The 23,533-nt window shown below is 44.1% G+C and overlaps 5 non-coding genes across 5 annotated transcripts; 3 read left to right on the top strand and 2 right to left on the bottom strand.

The window, feature by feature from the left end:
- Window positions 1-248: 248 nt before the first annotated feature.
- On the bottom strand, window positions 249-320 carry trnae-cuc (transfer RNA glutamic acid (anticodon CUC)). The gene has a single exon. It is a non-coding gene; the product is annotated as a tRNA-Glu (tRNA).
- A 135-nt stretch (window positions 321-455) lies between these two features.
- On the top strand, window positions 456-527 carry trnaq-cug (transfer RNA glutamine (anticodon CUG)). Its single transcript has one exon. It is a non-coding gene; the product is annotated as a tRNA-Gln (tRNA).
- Window positions 528-3,057: 2,530 nt separating this feature from the next.
- trnae-cuc (transfer RNA glutamic acid (anticodon CUC)) lies at window positions 3,058-3,129 on the bottom strand. Its single transcript has one exon. It is a non-coding gene; the product is annotated as a tRNA-Glu (tRNA).
- A 135-nt stretch (window positions 3,130-3,264) lies between these two features.
- Window positions 3,265-3,336, top strand: trnaq-cug (transfer RNA glutamine (anticodon CUG)). The gene has a single exon. It is a non-coding gene; the product is annotated as a tRNA-Gln (tRNA).
- A 20,005-nt stretch (window positions 3,337-23,341) lies between these two features.
- Window positions 23,342-23,413, top strand: trnaq-cug (transfer RNA glutamine (anticodon CUG)). Its single transcript has one exon. It is a non-coding gene; the product is annotated as a tRNA-Gln (tRNA).
- The last annotated feature ends 120 nt before the right edge of the window (window positions 23,414-23,533 follow it).

Below are 23,533 nucleotides of genomic sequence, written 5' to 3'. Positions count from 1 at the left end.
TTCGGGGCGTTGCCTTCAGGGGGGGGGGGGGTCTTTATGGGTGGCCTTGTTGTTCAGGGTTTTAGGGGTGTACACTTTCTGACGAATATGACGTAGGAATAATTAAGGAAATAACTCTAAAATCACGCCCCCCAATTATGACGTAGGAATATTAATAAGCTTAGGGCATACGTCATAACAAAATAGGCCGCGCCCAAAAAACCCTACTATCTACTCACAGGTCCCAGGGGAAGAGCAACAGATCCACCTTCCCTGACCGGGAATCGAACCCTGGCCGCGGCGGTGAGAGCGCCGAATCCTGACCACTAGACCACCAGGGACGGCTCCGGAAGTGACCCGCCACACGCAGCACTCTGGGCGCAACTTGGCTCACTCTGGACTTGGCCGTGCGACAGAGCGAGACGTGTGCGTAGAGCAGAAACCTTCGTCACGGGCAAGCGGTGGGCAGCCGGCTTGGTTCCATGGTGTAATGGTTAGCACTCTGGACTCTGAATCCAGCGATCCGAGTTCAAGTCTCGGTGGGACCTGGGGCCCTTGGCAGGGGCAGCGGCGGTGAAGCGGTGGTCTCCCTGCGTGAGGGCCTGTGTCTGCGAATAAGGCCTGTTTATGTTCCCTCTTGGGAGGCTTGGAGACGAATTGGCGAAAACTCCGGGTCGGCCTGGTGCGTTCATCTTCCTGGTGGTGACCGCATGGCTTAACGGAGAAGAAGGTGCCTGTGTTGACAGATTACAGATAGATTATTTCCCTTCTTGGAAATCATCGTTAAAGCGAAAAGGAACTTTGTAAACCAGCTAGCTTGGAAGCAACCACGTCAGGGCATTCTTTCAGTGAGACCTCGGTTTTTTACAAGCACGAGTGAAGCTTTAAAAGAAAATGACATAGAATGTTTGCGGCCGTTCATCCAATCAAAAGGTGCAAGCCCGAGTCCGATTGCGGTCTGTCTTCCCAGAACTCAATTTCTGTAATAATTGGACGCAGACACCAATTCCAAAGATATAAATTGTCAAATGTATTCAAAACAAAGACTAAATGTAGCACTACACTAATTATACAAAAGGGAAAAACGAATTACAATTCAACTCTAGATCAACAAATCGAAGACAAATCACTTCCGTGACCAAATCAAAGACCATGGGATCACATATGATAACACAAATCGTTAAACAAAAAAGGTTATAAACACATTGACTACAATACCGGTTAGTAAGACGAAGGTGAGTCTCTCGTTAGTATTATTAGTCAGACATTAAATAACTACGCAGGTTAGTATTTATGTCAGGTAACTTCTCGTTATATATATATCAGTCTCATTCACGTTTAGGTGCCGAGAAAGATCCTATCATTACTTGTTACCACAATTTCCCTTAACTGATTATTATTCAATGATTAAGGATAGGCAGGGCCACCAATAATCTAATGTCTATTAACTTGTGTCAATTTCAGACTAAACAGTTAAACAGGAATGAGAAGATATTTCTCGGCGTTGACAGATTTTATTTCTAAAATTATCAACAAAACAGTTTAATGCAACACACATTTATATTTAAGAAAACTAAATGATATTACACATTCTAGAGTTATAAATCACAGATTAACATTTCTAATTGATTTCTCAAATGTCATGAATCATGAACTCCAAACTGTTAAACTTATCTGAACTTCGTCGCAGAGAGGCCTCTCTGGCTTCGGGCTCAGATAACAGCACACGGCACGAGGTCCGTGTGGTTTGGAACAAAGGCAGTCCGGTTCGGCTTTGTCCAAGAACTTCCACTCAGTCGATACACCTGGAAGTTGGGGTTTCGCGAAAGTAGAGTCGTTTCCAAACAGATTTTCCACTGGTTTGAAGGCTCCAAGGTTGTGCACAGAAACTTCTTGGCAAGCAGGGTCTCTCACCGTACTTATTTGAAGACAAAGTCTTTGAGGAAAGCAGGGCCGTGTTTGTTCCAAGGGTCAAGTTTCTTAAGACTCAAATAGCTATTTAAATGACTGACACTTCCGTATACAGTCGACTTAGTCAATTGTCCAGCTGTAAAACTCCACTGATCAGGTGGGCACAGGCGGGCAGCGCAGTCTGTAAAGTTCTTTATTTAATAAAGTCCTTTAAAAGAATTCTTCGTACAGCTCAATCTCCTTCTCCCAGTTTAACTCTTCTGTTGCCGGCAAAGACTTAGTTGGTTTCTGGTTCCGGTTCTGGCAACAGAGCTACAGGTTGAGCTGTGGCAGCGAGTTACTGGTTCAGGTGAGAGAGAGCGAGAAAGACTGTCCGCTGTTCCTTATAGTCTGTCAGATCAAGAGGTGATTGGTTCTTGAGTTTTTAAGATTGGATTTCGGTTTCAGCCCCCAGTGTCCTATTGGAGGGGGGCTTGATTTATGACTGATGTCAATCCATGCCATCTTTTGGAAATGCCGGTTGGCCTGGGTTCGTAGCTCTATGTCGGGATTTCGGCTCTCGTCCACTTCAAAGAGTTTTTATCACCTACAGGCCCCTTTCTCCAGACATCTCATAGCAGAATTCCAAACTATTTGGCCTCTTCTTGGTGCCATCCTCCCCAAAACTGTCACTTTGATGCAAACCACTTCCAAGCTGATGAGCTAAGGGAATCTGATAACTTTGGGGGGGAGAGGTTTTCTTTAGATCAGTGCTTCAGCTCAGAGCCCAAATGCTCTTATCCAAATACACCCAACATAACGCTACAATGCTAAGCGAGCGCTCTACCACGTGAGCTAATCCTCAGGGCTCTCGGTGAGGCCGACCCCCACTTCTTCAGTCTTTAAGTGGCACGTCGCGAGTAAGTCCTTTCCTGCGCTTCAGGCAAGCTTGCAGCCAACTGCGGACGACTTTCCTTCCTCGGTGGCAGCCATCGTGCCGCAATAGAAAAGGATTGTCATGAGCAAAACTTTCAAAGTGACCGAAAAGATCACGGCCCGTCGTGTGATGTGATTTACATGAGCTCCAGAAACGTTCATGGACATATGTATATAAGTAAGGATTAAATCACAGATAGAGAGAGAGAAAACACACCATACAGGTCCTAGGGGAAGAGCAACAGATCCACCTTCCCTGACCGGGAATCGAAGCCGGGCCGCAGCGGTGAGAGCGCCGAATCCTGACCACTAGACCACCAGGGACGGCTCCGGAAGTGACCCGCCACACGCAGCACTCTGGGCGCAACTTGGCTCACTCTGGACTTGGCCGTGCGACAGAGCGAGACGTGTGCGTAGAGCAGAAACCTTCATCACGGGCAAGAGGTGGGCAGCGGGCTTGGTTCCATGGTGTAATGGTTAGCACTCTGGACTCTGAATCCAGCGATCCGAGTTCAAGTCTCGGTGGGACCTTGGGCCCTTGGCAGAGGCAGCGGCGGTGAAGCGGTGGTCTCCCTGTGTGAGGGCCTGTGTCTGCGAATAAGGCCTGTTTATGTTCCCTCTTGGGAGGCTTGGAGACGAATTGGCGAAAACTCCGGGTCGGCCTGGTGCGTTAATCTTCCTGGTGGTGACCGCGTGGCTTAATAGAGAAGAAGGTGCCTGTGTTGACAGATTACAGATAGATTATTTCCCTTCTTGGAAATCATCGTTAAAGCGAAAAGGAACTTTGTAAACCAGCTAGCTTGGAAGCAACCACGTCAGGGCATTCTTTCAGTGAGACCTCGGTTTTTTACAAGCACGAGTGAAGCTTTAAAAGAAAATGACATAGAATGTTTGCGGCCGTTCATCCAATCAAAAGGTGCAAGCCCGAGTCCGATTGCGGTCTGTCTTCCCTGGGGGCGGGGGGGATTGTGTTTTGTGAGATCCGGGGGAGAGGTGAGGTGGCTTTCTTTGGTGTATGCCAGAGGTCCGGTGAGAGGTTGTCTTTTACAACTGTCCTTCAGTCAATACCAAAAACAGTCCCTGCCAATCTGGGAAAGCCATTCAGTCCACAAACAGAGTTTTGACAAACATCCTGCGGGCTTTTTCTCCACCGTTTGATCCTTTTATCGTTGACAGGAATTTCTACAGGGTACGTCCCGAACAGGTGCCTCAATGGCTGTTTGCTAGCCCGATAAATCTAACTTGCTCGGTCTGCATACTATCTTTAATCTAAAACATCATACAGTCTCTTCGGTCTGACTTCGGATCGGAAGATTGAGGGTTGGAGTGCCTTTGCGGTCGTTCCTGGGGTTACGACGTCGAAGCGGCATCTCGGTCGTTTTTGGGGAACTTCGGAAGGGCCAGCCGGCGTGCTAATGCTGCAGCCGTCGCCGGCGCGTTGTGTCTGATAACCTTACGGCAAACAGGCAATGCCTTGCGCCTGTGTCTGCGGCAAGAAAAGTGAGCGACTCTCCCCCGAAACCGGGGCACGAGCGCCTGAGGCCTTGGAGAATGCGGGCATTGATCCCGCTGCCTCTCGCATGCTGTAGCGTAAGGTACACTTATACATTTCAATTAAAGAAGTGAATTTATAGTATCACCTTATCACGAATCCTGGAATCTTGTAGAACTCAATTTCTGTAATAATTGGACGCAGACACCAATTCCAAAGATATAAATTGTCAAATGTATTCAAAACAAAGACTAAATGTAGCACTACACTAATTATACAAAAGGGAAAAACTAATTACAATTCAACTCTAGATCAACAAATCGAAGACAAATCACTTCCGTGACCAAAACAAAGACCATGGGATCTCATATGATAACACAAATCGTTAAACAAAAAAGGTTATAAACACATTGACTACAATACCGGTTAGTAAGACGAAGGTGAGTCTCTCGTTAGTATTATTAGTCAGACATTAAATAACTACGCAGGTTAGTATTTATGTCAGGTAACTTCTCGTTATATATATATCAGTCTCATTCACGTTTAGGTGCCGAGAAAGATCCTATCATTACTTGTTACCACAATTTCCCTTAACTGATTATTATTCAATGATTAAGGATAGGCAGGGCCACCAATAATCTAATGTCTATTAACTTGTGTCAATTTCAGACTAAACAGTTAAACAGGAATGAGAAGATATTTCTCGGCGTTGACAGATTTTATTTCTAAAATTATCAGCAAAACAGTTTAATGCAACACACATTTATATTTAAGAAAACTAAATGATATTACACATTCTAGAGTTATGAATCACAGATTAACATTTCTAATTGATTTCTCAAATGTCATGAATCATGAACTCCAAACGGTTAAACTTATCGGAACTTCGTCGCAGAGAGGCCTCTCTGGCTTCGGGCTCAGATAACAGCACACGGCACGAGGTCCGTGTGGTTTGGAACAAAGGCAGTCCGGTTCGGCTTTGTCCAAGAACTTCCACTCAGTCGATACACCTGGAAGTTGGGGTTTCGCGAAAGTAGAGTCGTTTCCAAACAGATTTTCCACTGGTTTGAAGGCTCCAAGGTTGTGCACAAAATCTTCTTGGCAAGCAGGGTCTCTCACCGTACTTATTTGAAGACAAAGTCTTTGAGGAAAGCAGGGCCGTGTTTGTTCCAAGGGTCAAGTTTCTTAAGACTCAAATAGCTATTTAAATGACTGACACTTTCGTATACAGTCGACTTAGTCAATTGTCCAGCTGTAAAACTCCACTGATCAGGTGGGCACAGGCGGGCAGCGCAGTCTGTAAAGTTCTTTATTTAATAAAGTCCTTTAAAAGAATTCTTCGTACGGCTCAATCTCCTTCTCCCAGTTTAACTCTTCTGTTGCCGGCAAAGACTTAGTTGGTTTCTGGTTCCGGTTCTGGCAACAGAGCTACAGGTTGAGCTGTGGCAGCGAGTTACTGGTTCAGGTGAGAGAGAGCGAGAAAGACTGTCCGCTGTTCCTTATAGTCTGTCAGATCAAGAGGTGATTGGTTCTTGAGTTTTTGAGATTGGATTTCGGTTTCAGCCCCCAGTGTCCTATTGGAGGGGGGCTTGATTTATGACTGATGTCAATCCATGCCATCTTTTGGAAATGCCGGTTGGCCTGGGTTCGTAGCTCTATGTCGGGATTTCGGCTCTTGTCCACTTCAAAGAGTTTTTATCACCTACAGGCCCCTTTCTCCAGACATCTCATAGCAGAATTCCAAACTATTTGGCCTCTTCTTGGTGCCATCCTCCCCAAAACTGTCACTTTGATGCAAACCAGTTCCAAGCTGATGAGCTAAGGGAATCTGATAACTTTGGGGGGGAGAGGTTTTCTTTAGATCAGTGCTTCAGCTCAGAGCCCAAATGCTCTTATCCAAATACACCCAACATAATGCTACAATGCTAAGCGAGCGCTCTACCACGTGAGCTAATCCTCAGGGCTCTCAGTGAGGCCGACCCCCACTTCTTCAGTCTTTAAGTGGCACGTCGCGAGTAAGTCCTTTCCTGCGCTTCAGGCAAGCTTGCAGCCAACTGCGGACGACTTTCCTTCCTCGGTGGCAGCCATCGTGCCGCAATAGAAAAGGATTGTCATGAGCAAAACTTTCAAAGTGACCGAAAAGATCACGGCCCGTCATGTGATGTGATTTACATGAGCTCCAGAAACGTTCATGGACATATGTATATAAGTAAGGATTTAATCACAGATAGAGAGAGAGAAAATGCACCACACAGGAGTAGATAGTAGGGTTTTTTGGGCGCGGCCTATTTTGTTATGACGTATGCCCTAAGCTTATTAATATTCCTACGTCATAATTGGGGGGCGTGATTTTAGAGTTATTTCCTTAATTATTCCTACGTCATATCCGTCAGAAAGTGTACACCCCTAAAACCCTGATCAACAAGGCCACCCATAACCGGTTGTTCTTGTTGTTCTTGTTGGTCAACTGTAGAGTGTGAATGGGTCGGCTCTTCCTGTAGTGGTTGGGGGTCTTTTGTAAATATACATGTAAGGGGCCCAGGTCTTAACAATGCCATTTTGAATAGTGCGTTTATCATATTCACACTATCTCTGTCTCTGTCTCTGTCTGTCTCTCTCTCTCTGTCTCTCTCGCCCAAGCATTTTATAAGATCAACAAGTTCTGTTGTCTGTAATGGTCCCAGGTCTTAACAATGCCATTTTGAATAGTGCGTTTATCATATTCACACTGTCTCTGTCTCTGTCTCTGTCTGTCTCTCTCTCTCTGTCTCTCTCGCCCAATCATTTTATAAGATCAACAAGTTCTGTTGTCTGTAATGGTCACAGGTCCTAACAATTCCTGTTTTGCATAGGGTACTTATGTTAACCCCAATGTATATGGCTCTGTCTCTCCCCTCAAATTTAATTAAAAATAAAATTTAAAAAAAGAGGGTGTGTGTGTGTGTGGGTGTTTGTGGGTATAGGTTAATTGTTTTTGTAAAAAAAAAAAAAAAAAAAAAAAAAAGCTGTGGTTATATTTTATCTCACACATAATGTGTTCATTCGTTTTACTTAAATACATTCTAGGGTCTTAAAGCTCATAAGAGTTAGACTTAAGATAAGGATATGTTTTTAAGGTATTTTAGCAGGCTCAATCCCTGATGATAAGGAATCATTTAAAAAATAAAAACAACTGATCACTCAATGCTAAATAGATCACAACACTCAAGGCTAAATCACTCACACCACGGGGGACGGGGGTGGGCTCAGACAAACGTAGGCATGGCGTGTGGTCTCAAAACATTCAGAATACTTTTATACTATATAATTTATAAGCTTTGTAAAATAAACCCAAATATCTCTTTTGTGGGGATAAACGCTGTTCTGAGTAGTTTGTGACTTGTTTAATACCAAAGAAAGCATCGCTATTAAAAAAAAAAAAAAAATCACTGTAAAAGCGCTACTTATTTTAGATCTTTATAGTTATTTTCTTGGCTCAGGTTGTTTTTTAGCGCGTATAAAGGCCTGAAATATTCTTAGTGTTTATTGACTATAGGTCTTGATGCTTAAAAATGTTTTTTTGAGAGACCAAAAGGTTCTAATAAAAGTTTAGAGTAGAGAGGAGAGAGATCGTCGCCATCTTGGTTTCTATTTGAAATTGATGCAGGGTCATTTTATTGGTTGGTTTTGATATGTTAATTGGTAACAGGACGGCACAAAGGCCAGCCCAGAACAATGCCTTACAAGCAGATCCGGCATCCGGCCATCAGTATAAGTATGAAGGTCTGGTCTTCAGCTCGACAGACTCATACTGACCTTTCGATTTAAGCCTAAAGATCAACAATGTCCGGAAACAACATCAACGACTTCGATTTAAACGAGTTTTTAGGTAAGTCTTCAGATTATTTTCATTGACTCAGAGCGGGTTGTGGGCATGTATTGTAAATAAGGTTATAACATCTGTTTTAAGTTCTGTAAAATTATTTTTCAGCCAGTCAACAGGAGTTAATTCCCAACGCTGAGGAGATCATCTGGAACAACGACGGTAAGATTTTTGTGTTTGCGCTCAAGGGTTCTTATGTATGGGTGTGTGGTTGTGTTTTGAAGCGGCTCATTAGAGTTATGAAAACGTTTTAATATATATTAATGGCGGTCTCTTTAATTACACAGAAACTATCGAAAGGCCTGTGATTAATGTCTCCGAGGATCAACCAAGAGAAGTGGTTGTCCCTAGACAGGCTGTCTGCCGACCGGGTAAGAACTAAACCCCTGTTTGTTTGTATAACGTTTCTGTAAGATGTTTGAGGCCCGTCTTGTTAATTTAAAAAAATATCCTTTCTAACAGTATTAAGAAACGTGGTTCGAGACAACGAAAGGCCTTCCACAGCGAGGGCTTGTTTAGTTTTACCTTCGAGAACCGTAACCTTTCAAGAATCTGAAAGGCCGTCAGCCCCTGTATCTGATAGCGGTGAGTATATATCTGCCGCTTGTAAGAGGTTAAAGCTTTTTATAAAGCGGGGTGGTTAAAGGTTAAACATGTCTCTTACCTTCACAGAAGTGCAAAAAGCTAAACCAGCTGAAAAACATAAGAAACGATTATTCTTTGGAGGTAAGTAAGATCTTTCAAACTTTAATGTTTTTAAAAGGGTTTTGTTTGCCCGTTGAGGGCTAATATTTAAGCGAGGGGTGCCCATTTCCTGTAGGTCTTGGGGGTTCTGGGAAAGATCTTTAGAAGTCCGGACAGGTCTAGGCTTGTTTCTGGGGCATGTGTTTAGAAATGACCGATTGCCCGACCGTCTGGTTAGGAAGTAAAGCTGTCCGAAAGGTTTTAGTAAGTTGTTTGGCTTATCTCCCGCAATTATACTTCTGTTTTAAAGTGGCTGTAGGAAAAGGCTTGAAGGTGTTCATTGTATTTAATATTTAAACAGATCGTGAAAACGTTTGTGAAACAGGAAGTCCCGGGATCAGGAAGCGTTTACACTTGGAAGGTTCGTTTAAAAATGAAATGTGGTGTGTGTGTGTATAAAAAGTGTTTTATTAACAATATTACATTTAAGAAACAGTTTATTTACAGAGGCTTCTCTGTTTTACATTTATTATCAAGTCCTAATAAATATATTGTCTGTAAATAATAAGGCGTTGTAGTGAATGTCTAAGCCTATTTTCAAAGGTCTAAAAAAGCTAAAGGTTTTGAAGGTCCTGGACATGTTGTTTTAAGTTTGATTTCTGTCGCCGTTTAAAGATGTAAATGTAATGTATATTTTTATTCTTCCCAAGACTCTTGGGATAGTCATTCTGTGGATGAGCTATTGAGGACAATTACCCCGTCTAAGTGGGATCAAACATCTTCCCCGGAGAGATCACCGAGAGGATCCCCCACGGTGGTCTTGGAGACCCCCCAACATCTACTCAGGCCACAGCCTTCTGGGGGTAATTCAACAATCCAGATTCAGCCCGCCGCATTGTCGGGCGGAACAAATACAGGCAACCAACAACCTCAGGGGTCGCCGTCAGTCAGGGTTGACACACCACCCAACGACGGACTGGTTTCAACATCGTCCCCCCAGCCCCGTTTCTTGGCTACAGAAACGCTGAACAGTACACCGCGATTGGCCAGGGTGTCACCGCAAAGGCCTTCTTGGTCTCCGTCCGTGAGTATACGCTCGCTCCCTGCCTCCTTCGACCGAGATTTACCGGAGCGACCATCCTTTGCAGCTGAGCCAGGACACCATCCCCCGGAGCTACTTCCTGAAGGTCGGCATGAGTTGCTACATACCTTGTTACTAAATCAAAGACTTGTGTTAGTGGGGCAAAACCTTGTGATAGAGAGCCAAAACACCCTTATTAATACCCTTACTAACGAATTGTACCGTATTTAATGTTTTAATAGATACAAAACGCCTTACTATTGTGGGTTGTTGGAAAAATAAAAAATAAAAAAAATGTCCGGACTTGGTAAAAGAACTCACAAACTAAAGGATTATGAACAAGTTAGGGCCCCAAAAAGACCTTCCCGAGAGAACACCCTCGGCCCTGTTGTGAACTCCTCTGATGTCCCAATGAACCAGGAACTATTACAAATGATAAATGATTTAAATAACCCCCAATCACCACCGATAGAATGTGAATTACCAGACTTACCGTGAACCCCGACCTGTTACAGATGGTCAATGATCTAAATAACCACCTCCCAACGGTAGCGCTTATAGAGGTTCAACCCCTAGTTCACCCCGATTTGTTTGAAATGGTGGAGGCTTTGGAGACGCTACCCCGACCAAATTCTGCCCCTATTATAAATGATTTGAGACAATTAGAACACAGTACGGCGGCAGAAGCAGCCGTCACTATAGAGGAGGGTCTTGACATTAACCGGGTGGATATCTTTGAAGGACTTTTACAGGCTTTAAATGAGCCTCCTCAAAAAGGGGGTTTTGTAGATGTCAGCGGTGGGGGTGTTCGGAATGTGGAGGGTTCTGAGACTGATAAGGCTGTGGATGACATGCTCTGTGAGAATGTAGGGGTTGAAGGCTTTGTTCAAAATGATGATGTGTCCAAAAGTACCAGTGATCCCGTGATTATAGATAGACCGGCCTATAACAATTTTGAAATGATTCAGCGTTTTAATTTTGCAGAACTTTTAAATTGTGACAATTATGCAGAAATATTTGTCAACATACACGAGGCCTTGCAAAACATGCTTGAACAGGTTGCTGAAAGGGTCAGACCTCGAGATGTTGTACAGTTAGAACTCAGAGGGGATGATTTGTTTAGCAACCTATCTGTAATGCTGAGTGGAGATAATTTAGATGTTGATGAATTTCTGGCTAAAATCGAAGCGTTATTGCAAAGTAACGCATCCATCTTAGCTGATGAAAGTCTGTCTCTGGTAATGAATGTGGTTCCTAACCCTGAGGGTGGGGCGCTTAGAAGACTGTCGAAATGCTTGAAGAACGACATAATTAGGAACAAGCTCAGGCAATTAGTGGTGAGTTCCAATGGGGACAATAAGCTCTGTTTTGCTTACAGTTTAATAAAACTACTCACCCCCGACATGCCTGAACCCCAAGCTATGCAAGAGGCTTTAATGCTTCATCAGAGGGCCGGCTTAAACTCTCAACAGATGGTTGCCTTTTCAGACATTGCCATGTTTGAGGAGTTGTTGTCTTTAAAAATTGTTGTGTGGTACCGTTGTGAGGTAAAGGAAGTATTTGTGAAATTTCAGACACATCCTGAAACCCATACACAGACACTGTTTCTCTTCCTAAGTGATAGTCATTACTTTGGAATAAAGAGTTTGACGGCTTTTTTGGGTTGTTCGTATGTTTGTCATTGGTGTTATAAGGCCTTCAATGATAAGCTTAAGCACCGCTGTGACGGTTACTGTAACGTCTGTTTCAATCCGCAATGTCGTAAGGGTTTGGCCCCTACCATCCGATGTAAAGATTGCTTAAGGATTTGTCTCTCCGCGTTCTGTTTTTCCGAACATAAGGTGCAGAGGGCCGCTGCTGAGGGGGTTAAAAAACGGAGTTATTGTGATCAAACTAAATATTGCCCGCAGTGTTGCCTCCAGTACCGTTTTCATGAGGTAAAACCACACAAATGTCTGGAACCGAGATGTAGGATCTGTAATGCGGATTTAACCCCGGGGTCTGAACACCAGTGCTTTATTCAGCCGGTTAAAAAGGAGCCGCCGCACAACCGGTATGTCTTTTTTGATTTTGAATGCCGGCAAGAAAACGGGGTCCATGTTGCTAATTATATACACTGTATTGACATGTTGGATTGTGAGTGGTCAGCTAGCGGTGAGAGTTGTGTCAGGGATTTCTTTACGCGGTATCGCGGTCCAAAATACCTCAATTACACATTTATTGCCCACAATGCTAAGGGTTATGATTCTTACATATTGATGAAGTATCTGGTGGAAAATGGGGTGACCCCAAAAATAATAGCTCAGGGTAGCAAGATCATGTGTTTCACCGACGAGGCTTTCAACCAACGTTACATAGACTTGTTAAATTTCCTCCCCATGAAATTGAGCGCTTTGCCTAAAGCTCTGGGTTTTGAGGCTCAGAAGAAAGGTTGGTTCTGCCATTTTTTTAATACTAAGGACACTCAAAATTATCGAGGGTCCTACCCGCCCGCCTCTTATTATGGGGTTGATACTATGATGTCTCATGAGAGGGAGGAATTCTTTAAATGGTACAATACGGTTAAGGGGGGTGTTTTTGATTTCCGAGAAGAGATGGCCGCTTATTGTAAAAATGATGTGGTGATCCTTATAGAAGCCTGTTTGCGTTTCCGCACCGAGGTTATCAACACGTCGGGTCTCGACCCTTTGCAAAGTGTGACCATAGCGTCTCTCTGCATGAAAATGTATCGATCCAATTTCTTGCAGAAAAACACTATAGCGGAAACCACTTCTGACAACTATCGTGCTAGACAAAAGAACTTTTCGACTGTCTCCATACAGTGGCTGGAATATCTGAGTGCCCGGGATAACATCTTCATCAGACATGCTTTAAATCAAGGGGAAGTCAAAATGGGTCCTTACTACTTAGACGGTTTTAGCGACGTGTCCGGGCGGCGTACCGCTTATGAGTTTGCTGGTTGTATTTACCATGGCTGTCCTCAGTGCTTCGACCCAAACACCTTTAACCCCGTAACACAAAAACTCTGCGGTGATATGTACTATGATTTCCAGGAACGAATTGAAACTTTAAAAAACACCTATGGTTTGAATGTACTGGTGATTTGGGAACACGCGTGGACGACCCTGAAGCAACAGGATGTGGGGGTACAACGGTTTATGGAAACCTTGGACTTTCCTGAACGTCTAGAGCCCAGGGATGCGTTATTTGGGGGTCGTACCAACGCCCTCTGTTTACATTATGAGGTAAAGGAGGGTGAGAGAGTAGATTACTATGATTTCACCAGTCTGTACCCTTATGTCAACAAGACCAAAATGTACCCGGTGGGGCATCCAACCATTGTTTATCGTGACTTTCTCGAAATCGGACAGTACTTTGGTTTGATCAAAGTCACCATGTACCCTCCTCGTGAGCTGTTCCTACCCGTGTTGCCTTACAGGTGTTCGGGAAAATTGATGTTCCCTCTGTGTAGAACGTGTGTGGAAACTGAAAATCAAAATACCTCTTGTCTGCACAGTGATGACGAGAGAGCGCTGACGGGTGTCTGGTGTAGCATTGAGCTTGACAAGGCGGTGGAGAAAGGTTACAGAGTCGGTAAGGTGTATGAGGTTTGGCATTTTTCTGAAAAATCTGATACTCTTTTTGCTGAGTACATTATGACCCATCTGAAAGGGAAACAGGAGGCATCGGGCTATCCCTCATGGTGTGTTGACTCCGCTGCCAAAGAGCGGTACGTTCAGCAATATTTTGAAAAGGAAGGGATCCGTCTAGAGCCGGGGAACATAACTGTAAACCCCGCCAAGAGACAAATGTCCAAACTGATTTTAAACAGTCTGTGGGGTAAGTTTGGGGAAAGAAATAACCGTCTAAACACAACCTTGATTAAAACCCCTGAACAGTTTATAGAATTTATCTTTTCCAAACAACATGCAGTATCACACTTTCAATTCTTAAATGACCACGTGGCACAGGTCCAGTGGAGGGCCCCTAAAGATTTCCCCACCAAACAGGGAAACGTTAATGTTTTCATAGCGGTTTTTACCACGGCTTACGCCCAGCTTGAACTGTACAACTTAATGGATCAGCTGCAGGAACGCACGCTCTATCATGATACTGACTCTGTAATCTTTGTCACCAGGCCAGGGGATTGGGTCCCTCCCCTCGGGGACTACCTTGGGGAGTTAACGAGCGAGCTAGATCCTCAGGACCACATAGTGGAGTTTGTTTCAAGGGGTCCTAAGACTTACGCATACAGAACGGCTGCGGGTAAGACCTGTATGAAAGTTAAGGGTTTCACTCTGAACCATTGTAACAACAAGCTCATTAACATCAAGTCTCTGACGACCCTGGTACAAAGTTTTGTAACCGAGAAAGACGCGCCTCCTCGCGAGATTATTACAGCCGGAAATCAGATCTATCACAATAAAAAGGGGTACACATTGGAAAATAGATCACTAAACAAACGGTTCAGGGTGGTGTACAATAAAAGAGTGTTGAAGACTGATTATACCACTCTGCCTTATGGATATTAGCAGTGGTTTTGATAACAGACTTCAACACCCTTTCTCCTGTATTATAGCCGGTCCCTCCAATTCGGGTAAGAGCTATCTTATAAAGAACATCATAGAAGATGTGGACGCAACCGTGTCCCAAGCTCTTGACAACATAGTGTGGTGTTACTCTTGCTGGCAACCTCTCTACGATGATTTGGCATCAAAAAAAAATAATCTGAAATTTGTGCAAGGTCTCCCCGCCTCGTTGTGTGACGATGACCTGTTCCCGCCCGGACAAACTAATCTAGTGATCCTTGATGACCTGATGGAGCAGGCCGGTGACAACAGTGAAGTGGAAAAAGCTTTCACAAAGTACACTCATCATAGGAATTTAAGTATTATTTATTTAGTTCAAAATCTATTTTTTCAAGGTAAAAAAAGCCGCACTATTAATTTAAATGCCAAATATATAATTCTTTTTAAAAACCCCAGAGATAAACTACAGGTCACCGTCTTGGCTCGTCAAATGTACCCTAACCAGACCAAATTCTTTTTGGAGGCATTTGAGGATGCCACCAAAAAACCCTACGGGTACTTGATTGTGGACTTAAAAGCACAAACCCCAGAAGACTTTTGCCTCAGAACAGGTTTGTGCCCGCCCGATTGGCCGGCAGTGTATGTGCTAAAGAAAAGGAAATAAATAAGAATGTCTGTTCGGATTAAAAGAAATCTGCCGCTTTTGCAAATGTTATTTGAGGGGAGCCCGCGCCATAGGAAAGCTGTGCTGGCAGGGGCCCCCTCGGATTTGATCGAGACCCTGTGTGAAATAGCTTTTAACATCTTACGCGGTAATATACCCCTAACCCCTTCTCAACATTCTAAACTCAAAAAACAAAAAGCGGTTATCAAGATCATCGCTAATAAGAAGTATTCTATTAAAAGAAAAAGAAAGAAGATTAATCAAACCGGAGGTTTTATAGGACCGCTGTTGAGCATAGCCGTGCCTTTCCTAACCAGTCTTCTAGCTTCCAGAGTGGGTTAATAATGGAATATGCTCAGAAAATGTTTTTGATCCCTCAGGAGCAGCTTGAGAAACTGAGAAAAAATGTTGTCGGGCCAGAGCCCATTAGACAAATGGCCGAAAACAACCTGGACTCTGAAATGAAAGCTATACTGGCCAGGGCCGATTTAAATCAGTATTCCAAAGCCCAGATGTATAGCAACACGTTACAGCGCTACCTCCGTCTGGTTAGACAGGGTGAAAAAGATCAAAACATTTTAACTTTAACCATGGCCTCTCAAGAAAATGGTTCTGGGACTGATGCGGGGGGTACGGTTGATAAAGATGTTGCGGTGCCCGAACCTGTTGAGAGTTCAGAGGGAGATGTTGTAACGGATGTTTTGAGAAACATGCCGGCCAGAAGCAAAAGACATGCAGAATATATTCTGCACAAAATGGTTCAGAAACCGCGGGTAACGACTTGGAATGAACAGGGTGAATTTGTTTTTAAAGGACAACTGATCAAAGGTTCACACATGTTTGATTTGTTGAAGAGTGTCACTAGCACTAATAAGGTACCCGATAGTCGCCGACCTGTAGGCTGGAATGCTTTCCTACAGGCGATGGCCTGTCTGAACATGCCCCAATCAACAGTCCCTAACCAGGAAACGCGACAAAAAATCCGTCTGTGTAAAGAGGTGGTGACTGATCTGACGCCGATATCTCATTACTCTGACCGTGTTGAGCAACCCTCCTCAGGATCTATCCATCGTTGGGAAGCTTATTAATCTCATGTTTTTATTTGTCTCCCCTGTAAATAAGGAACCGACAAACAATTTTTTTATTTTTTATTTTTATTTTCAAATGTTGTACATTTATTTATAACATAACCCTGCTTTGTATAAGATTTGTGTTGAATAAAAACAAAACTAATGATTCAAAGGCTGTTTTCATTATTTTTTCACTTTAACACGCATGACATCTTTTAAAATCCTCACAAGAACACCCCATCTGTATACATGGCTGGCTAGGGTCGTAAGTAATTGTGTTATAAGGGGGGGTCCACAGTGTCCTGACAAACTCTGCCACTTTTTTATCATTTTGGCCTAAATCCTCACTGTACAAGGACATAATATCGGGGTATGACCTTCCTTTAGATCTATGATATAAGAAAAACACACAGTGTTGACCACAAGTGAAGGTCTGAAGACTTTGTACTTGACGACCGCTGTAAATGGTTTCTTGACAGTTGTTGAGCAGAAAGTTATTGATCTTCCGAGGGAAAGGTCTGAAATCCGGGGGGTTTCCATAGGAATCAAAAAATTCCCCACGGCGGTCCTCCCTTAGATAAATAGCCAGCCAATGTTCTCCGGGCATATTTTTAGGGTGTGTGTTGATTATGTACATTGCAGGTAAATTCTTGATCTTAAATTTAGGCAGCTGGTCGCAGGCGTAGACTCCTTGAAACACTTTCCGTGAGCCGTCCAGGGCATTCATGATGTGGTTGAGCTCTCTGGTGTTCATTTTAATAATAATCATACAGAACGTTTCTCCTCTGATTCACCTCAATAATGTTGTCAAACACAGCATACACGACCATATTTACAGTGCGTGGTAGAGGCTGCTTGAAACGCATCTCCAAACGCATATTGCCCGTCTTCATCAGTGAAAAATGTTGTCCACACTCTTCGTCAGGGGTCAGGTTGAAACCGTACAGGGTGTAACCGCTGCAGTATTCCCGGCGATCGATCAGCAGAGGTTGATCCTTGAGATGGCGACCCGTAGCCAGTACTAGACTGTAATATTCACGAACCGCGTTGCCGTTTTCAAAGTCAGGTTGAAAAGGTCTGGATGGAACCTGCACACCATCGACGTACAGTGCTATAAATTCCGCGTTATAATGTTTAAAGTTAAAGGGGTTCTTGTTGTAAACCCCGGTAAATGCATCATTATCCACGAGACCTATAATAACCTGTTTTGGGAGCTGGCCTAGAAACAGATTTTCCTGGTTCATCACCCGTGTCCCTGCGGGGATACTGTGGACTTTCATATAGACTCTTTCGATCGGGTACTTGGCGTTTGCCGTCATTAAAGCCTGCGCATGTCCTAGTTTAACCGCCGGGGAGACGGATACTTTTTTCACAAACAGCGAGGCCGATAATATGGTCAGTTTATATTTTTCAGTATCAGGGGTCATCAGACAAAAAGCACTTTTACTACGGATCATTTTAATTTTAATGTCTACCCCGTTGAGCATGAGTTTTTCTTGGAAAAATATGTCTGCATGAATATGTCCCATTAGCTCAAAGGTCCTCCCTTCTGTTGAAAAGACCGTTCTTTTTTGCAAACCCTTATTGAGTCCCTCTGGATCCTGGTCGTCCATAGCTTCCGGGGTGTCTTTGAAGAAAAGGCCGGGGCTGAACTGTTTGCTTAGGGTCTCCTCACTATAATTAAGGATACACTCCATCATGGCCCTATAGGGGTAAGTATTGCTGCTTTGACTAATGAGCCGATCTCCCAGGGTCACATCCACCTGTGAAAACATGGTGGCCACCGGGTAATTGATGACCCCAGCGTTGGCCGTCTTCTCGATTGCATCGCCATCCTCATCAGTCACTTTACAGTTCATTAAAATAAATGTGTTATTCAAATCAATATAATCCTCGCCATTGCCAGCAATAAAAAACTCCAGAGGGGCCGTATCTGAAATTGCGGAAAGAGGGGGTATCTCTACATATATGCTCTTATCTATACTCGTTTGAGTGTATGGAACTGTAAACAGATCCAGTTCTGATTTGACGCATTCTTCCGATAGACTGTGGACAAAAGACATTTTTAAAAGATGTATCCTGAGGCTCTATTTGTCTTTCTTTGAGACTTTCTTTTTGCAGGTTTTTTCTTGTGCTGCTTCCTTCTCCGAGTGTTTCCACGATATGTTGGAGAATGAGAGCTTCTTCGTTTTTTGTTAGCCACGGATCTTCGTCGCCCTGGTGGACACATACTGTTTCTTCTTTTACCCCCCCTCCTCGCCATTACCATGAGACCCGAACCCTCCTGCTGCTCATGGCTAGCTGCCCGGTTCATAACATTGGTGAACACGTCACTAACAATATTTTTAGCCGCTGATTTCAAGTGGGGTCTGGCTATAGCAGAGCCTCTCTTAAGCAGGGGTACGGCCATTCTAAAGAGACCACGAAAGAGTCCTCCTAGACCGGCTCCATACATTGTGGGGGCTCCTACAAAACCGGGCAAGCCGTTCACGGCTTGCATCTTGTAATAATCCACATAGGCGCTAGGATCTACATAACCCCTCGAGGTAGCCATTTTAATAATGTACACACTGTTTCAGGGGTCGAAAATGTAGTTTGACAATAACTTTCCCGAAGCGGAAGGGTACGTTGATATTCTGATCCGATTTTACTTCGATCGTGATGTTGTCAAAGTTGGTCTTTGAGACTGGTACGTAGTGTGGCTTGTCATAAGTAATTGTGACCATGTCATTGCTTTTACCTTTAATAAGTACATTTCTCAAAAGGGGGACATAGCTATCCCCGACCCTCTGGTGTGTTATGATATCCGTATACACATAAAGAGTGTAAAAGCCGCCACTGATGTCAGCCGGGAAGGGTGCCACCACTTCTGAGAACCTGCTCTCTGTGTCAGAATAGAACCCTAATATACGCCCCAGTTGTCCTTTGGTTTGAATGCTAATACCAGGTTTTGACACCTTGTACACTCTGTTTTTAATAGGGTTGTAATATAGCTTGATGTTGGGGGTGCCTTCTGAGAACTGTTTATGCATCTCATCTAATATTGTATCCACATTGTCATAATAACCTCCTTGCATCGTGAATGTCCATTGACTCTTTTTAACATCGTCAAAAATGGCGAAGGTGGCATCCTTATCTTGTAAAACAGCCCAAGTGTAAGGATACTGTATTTCCGCCAACCCCACTTCCCACGACCCCCTTAGATCTATAGATTTTCCAAATTGTACCGTGTAACTGGATATTTCATTTTTAGGGTATATATCGAGAGAGGCGTTACTGGGTAGAGTCACGTAGAAGCCTCCTGATTCCATCTTGAGTATCGAAAGTAATGACCCCATCACACCAGCGGGCATGTTGTTATAAGGCTTGAATATCACAAACCTGTTGTTCCGGGACCCAACTATTGAACTTTTCAGGCCATCCAAGCCATTTCACCAACACATATTTTTTCCGGTTCTGGGTTTTCTCAGCTAATATCTTTTCAACTCTGTATACAATGTCTTTACCCACAATAATTTTTTGTAACTCGGCTTCGTAAAACGTTCCTTCTATATCCTCCCCGTCATAGTCTTTTAACCGGTACACGGGGGGGTCTCTAGCCACCTGTTCGGTAACTGTAAAATATTCGTCAGAAAATGTTTGTTCATAACCTTTGGCAAAAGTACTCCTTAGCTTTGAAACGCGAACCACATCACCGATGTTGAACTTATAAGTAGTTTTCCCCTTCTTAATAAATGGGCCGTATAATTTTTTATAGACCTTAAAAGAATTACTTTGATCAACATCTATAGGCTTCATTTTAATACTGGCGTGATACCCTTGGTTGTAAGCATCGATAAAATCCTGAACTTTATCAAAATACTTGAACGTGTTGACCGCTGTAAAATATCTCCACATTTTGGTCTTTATGGTGCGGTTAAACCTCTCCACCACCGATGCCTTAAGCTCATTACCGGTGGTGAAATGATGTATTTTGTGTCTCTTCAGTAGATTCTGAAATTCTCTGTTGAGAAACTCTTTTCCTTTATCAGTCTGCAGTTTTTTAGGACATCGTCCCTGGGACAATATATCCTCAAAGGCCCTTGTCACCGCCCGACCTGTTTTATTATGTAGAATGCGAGCCCAGGCATATTTTGATAACACATCGATACACATCAACATAAATTTGTGACCATTGTTATGTTTTGATAAATTTGACATATCGACTAGATCCATTTGCCATTGTGAGTCTATGTCAGTTGCATATACACGGTTTCTTTTAAAGTTAATCCTGAGAGGTTTATGTAAGGTATAGGCGTCTTGTTCCCGTAACCATTCTGAAACAACCACATCATTAACCTTCACGCCGGCCTCAGCGAGTCCTCTTTGAAAACCCTTCTTACCCGCCAAACCCCCAATCTTGGCTGGGTTGTAGTATAGTTCATGCATTTGGGGAGCTTGCCGAGTCATTCTGCCAAATAAACACACAGACCCACACTATGCGCAAAGTTTTTATACAAGGTTTTTTATTCAACTTCAGGAGAGCAGATACCCCTTTTTAGACATTTGAGAAAAGTATAACATACACAACAATTTTTTCTACGGTCCAGACAAAAAGAAATCAGATGATTGGTTACTTGATCTATATCAACAAATACCTGTTTCTTTATCTTGTAGGCACACACCTCAGTTACATATGTAAATAAAACAACAATATGACCTATTTTAAAAGTAAACAGAGGGGTATTAAACATGCTCAGTAAAAGGTCATACAGATGTTGATGAAATGGCCTAATATCATTCTTGGCCCCCTTGAGCGCTTCATCCCAGTGTTCGTACCCCCCGGTCTTTGTTACAGCAACCATTAACTTTTCCAGGTTTGAAAGTTGATCCTCATCGATGGTTAAATCTGTAGAGAAAAGGCTCGCGTTGGCTACTTTTCTGTCAAGCACATGGTGTAATAGCGCTCTCAGGTTAGCTGCAGAGTGTTGATGACAGAACCAGTTGCAGCAGCAGTCCAGAACATTCCCCATGTTCAAAGTCCCTTAGTTCAGGTCAGAGTCTGAATCAGTGGCGTAGATGTCGAATTCTTCGTCGCTGCCCCCAGCTTTAACTTCTTTACGGAAGAAATAAGCTTTTAGCTTGCCAGCGGTTTTTCTACTTGGCTCATCCAGGTCATTGAGCAGCTGCCCAAGTTTCTCTATTATAAACGGCTCCTTTTTCAGCTCCAGCAAAATCTCATCTATGATTTTCTGGACTTGTCCAGCAGTGACATGTATGTGGGAGTAAGACAGAGCCTTGATTAGTGCCGGTTTCAGCCACGGTTTGTTCAGTCTTCTGTAAAACACGTTGAAATAGAACAGGAAATAGTAACGGTCTGGTTCAAACAAACAACTGTGTCTCAACTGACTGGGGTGATTCACTTCACACCCCCGACAGACTTCTTTCAGAGCTCGGTCGATGAGAGCACTCAGAATATACACCAGGGTGCTTTTAACCACTCTGCTTACTTGGACACCTACCCCGGGCATAAATCCTGCGTCTTCATCACGCCCCCGAGACCGTCCGATGCTCATTGGGTCGCCTGGTGGTTTGTGGGGTGTTTCTACATCCATTGGACTGACCCCCTCCTGAGACGCACAGACGGTAGACAGTTCGGCAAAATCGAGGCCCTCCATGAGCTCCAGAGGCTGGGGATCCCCGAGACTCATTTGGACATCCATCGCTCCGCATGTTGTTTCGTCCTGAGGGACCGGGGTCTGAGGTCTTGGAGGGTAACCGCAGTCAGAGGGTTCCGGAGTGTATACAAAATCTGGGGAATAGAACCAGGGGTGATCCCGGGTTTGAAGAGGCCTGTAGAGCCTGTCGACGTCCGCAGCTTTCGGGTAAGACATTCTCTTTAATTTTAAACCATGAATGAATTGTTGCGCCTTTTATCCTATCTCTTCACTACGTCACGACACACCGCCCTCTTAGAAGAGAGTAGACCCTGAGCCGTCAGACCCCCCTCCAACCCCCCACAGGTCGTCTGTTTTATCATCGTCGTCGTCATTCAAGGGGGATATATAATCCATAATCCAGCATATTCTCCTTCTAACAGAATCCAGTTGTGAACATTTGGTCAAGATGTCAAAACCATCATTTATACAGTTTATGACCTCTTTCAAGAACGGCCAGTCCACGGCGTCAAACATAATTTCAGTAACCTGTTTTTCTGGATCCTCCACAACCCCTTCAATAGGGTTTGTAATCAGGGTACTGCTAAACAAAACCTTACGATCAGTAGTTAGAGATAGACTCTTCACCACTGTACCGTAGTTCTGCAAGCTTTCCCATTCACACCTTTCAAAACTCTGAGTAGGAGACTCCGTTTCGCCTTCTCTTGGACCCTCTTGCAAGCCTTCTAGAGTCTTATCCACAAGCCCCAGGTCTCTCCATGCCATCACCTTCAACCAGTCCTCAAAAGAGTATTCAATCACCGTCTCAAAAGGTTCCAACGTACCCTCCTTCTCTCCCAAAGCAAAAAGCTCCACTCCAACATAGCTGGGATCCCTTTTAAAGCGGTAACCCCGTCGACCCCCCCAGAACAACACCCAGGAGCGTTCAATCTTCAAATTGGTGAGTACAGGAACCCTTGCCCGGGATTGTTTCTTGCGGGGTTTCATGTTGATGTCGCTGGACATGTTGAAGAAGCGGGATGTTTCAGATGCTGAGAATTAAAGAGGTATTGCCTAAAAGCAGCGCGGGGTCTTAAATAGAGAGGAGAGTTTCGGGGCGTTGCCTTCGGGGGGGGGGGTCTTTATGGGTGGCCTTGTTGTTCAGGGTTTTAGGGGTGTACACTTTCTGACGGATATGACGTAGGAATAATTAAGGAAATAACTCTAAAATCACGCCCCCCAATTATGACGTAGGAATATTAATAAGCTTAGGGCATACGTCATAACAAAATAGGCCGCGCCCAAAAAACCCTACTATCTACTCACAGGTCCTAGGGGAAGAGCAACAGATCCACCTTCCCTGACCGGGAATCGAACCCGGGCCGCGGCGGTGAGAGCGCCAAATCCTGACCACTACTGGGCGCAACTTGGCTCACTCTGGACTTGGCCGTGCGACAGAGCGAGACGTGTGCGTAGAGCAGAAACCTTCGTCACGGGCAAGAGGTGGGCAGCGGGCTTGGTTCCAAGGTGTAATGGTTAGCACTCTGGACTCTGAATCCAGCGATCCGAGTTCAAGTCTCGGTGGGACCTGGGGCCCTTGGCAGGGGCAGCAGCGGTGACCCGGTGGTCTCCCTGCGTGAGGGCCTGTGTCTGCGAATAAGGCCTGTTTATGTTCCCTCTTGGGAGGCTTGGAGACGAATTGGCGAAAAC

The sequence above is a fragment of the Amia ocellicauda genome, chromosome 6 (genome assembly GCF_036373705.1).
Source record: "Amia ocellicauda isolate fAmiCal2 chromosome 6, fAmiCal2.hap1, whole genome shotgun sequence".
Lineage (NCBI taxonomy): Eukaryota > Metazoa > Chordata > Actinopteri > Amiiformes > Amiidae > Amia > Amia ocellicauda.
Note: the sequence above shows the minus strand (reverse complement) of the source record. Positions and strands in the feature narration are given on the sequence as shown.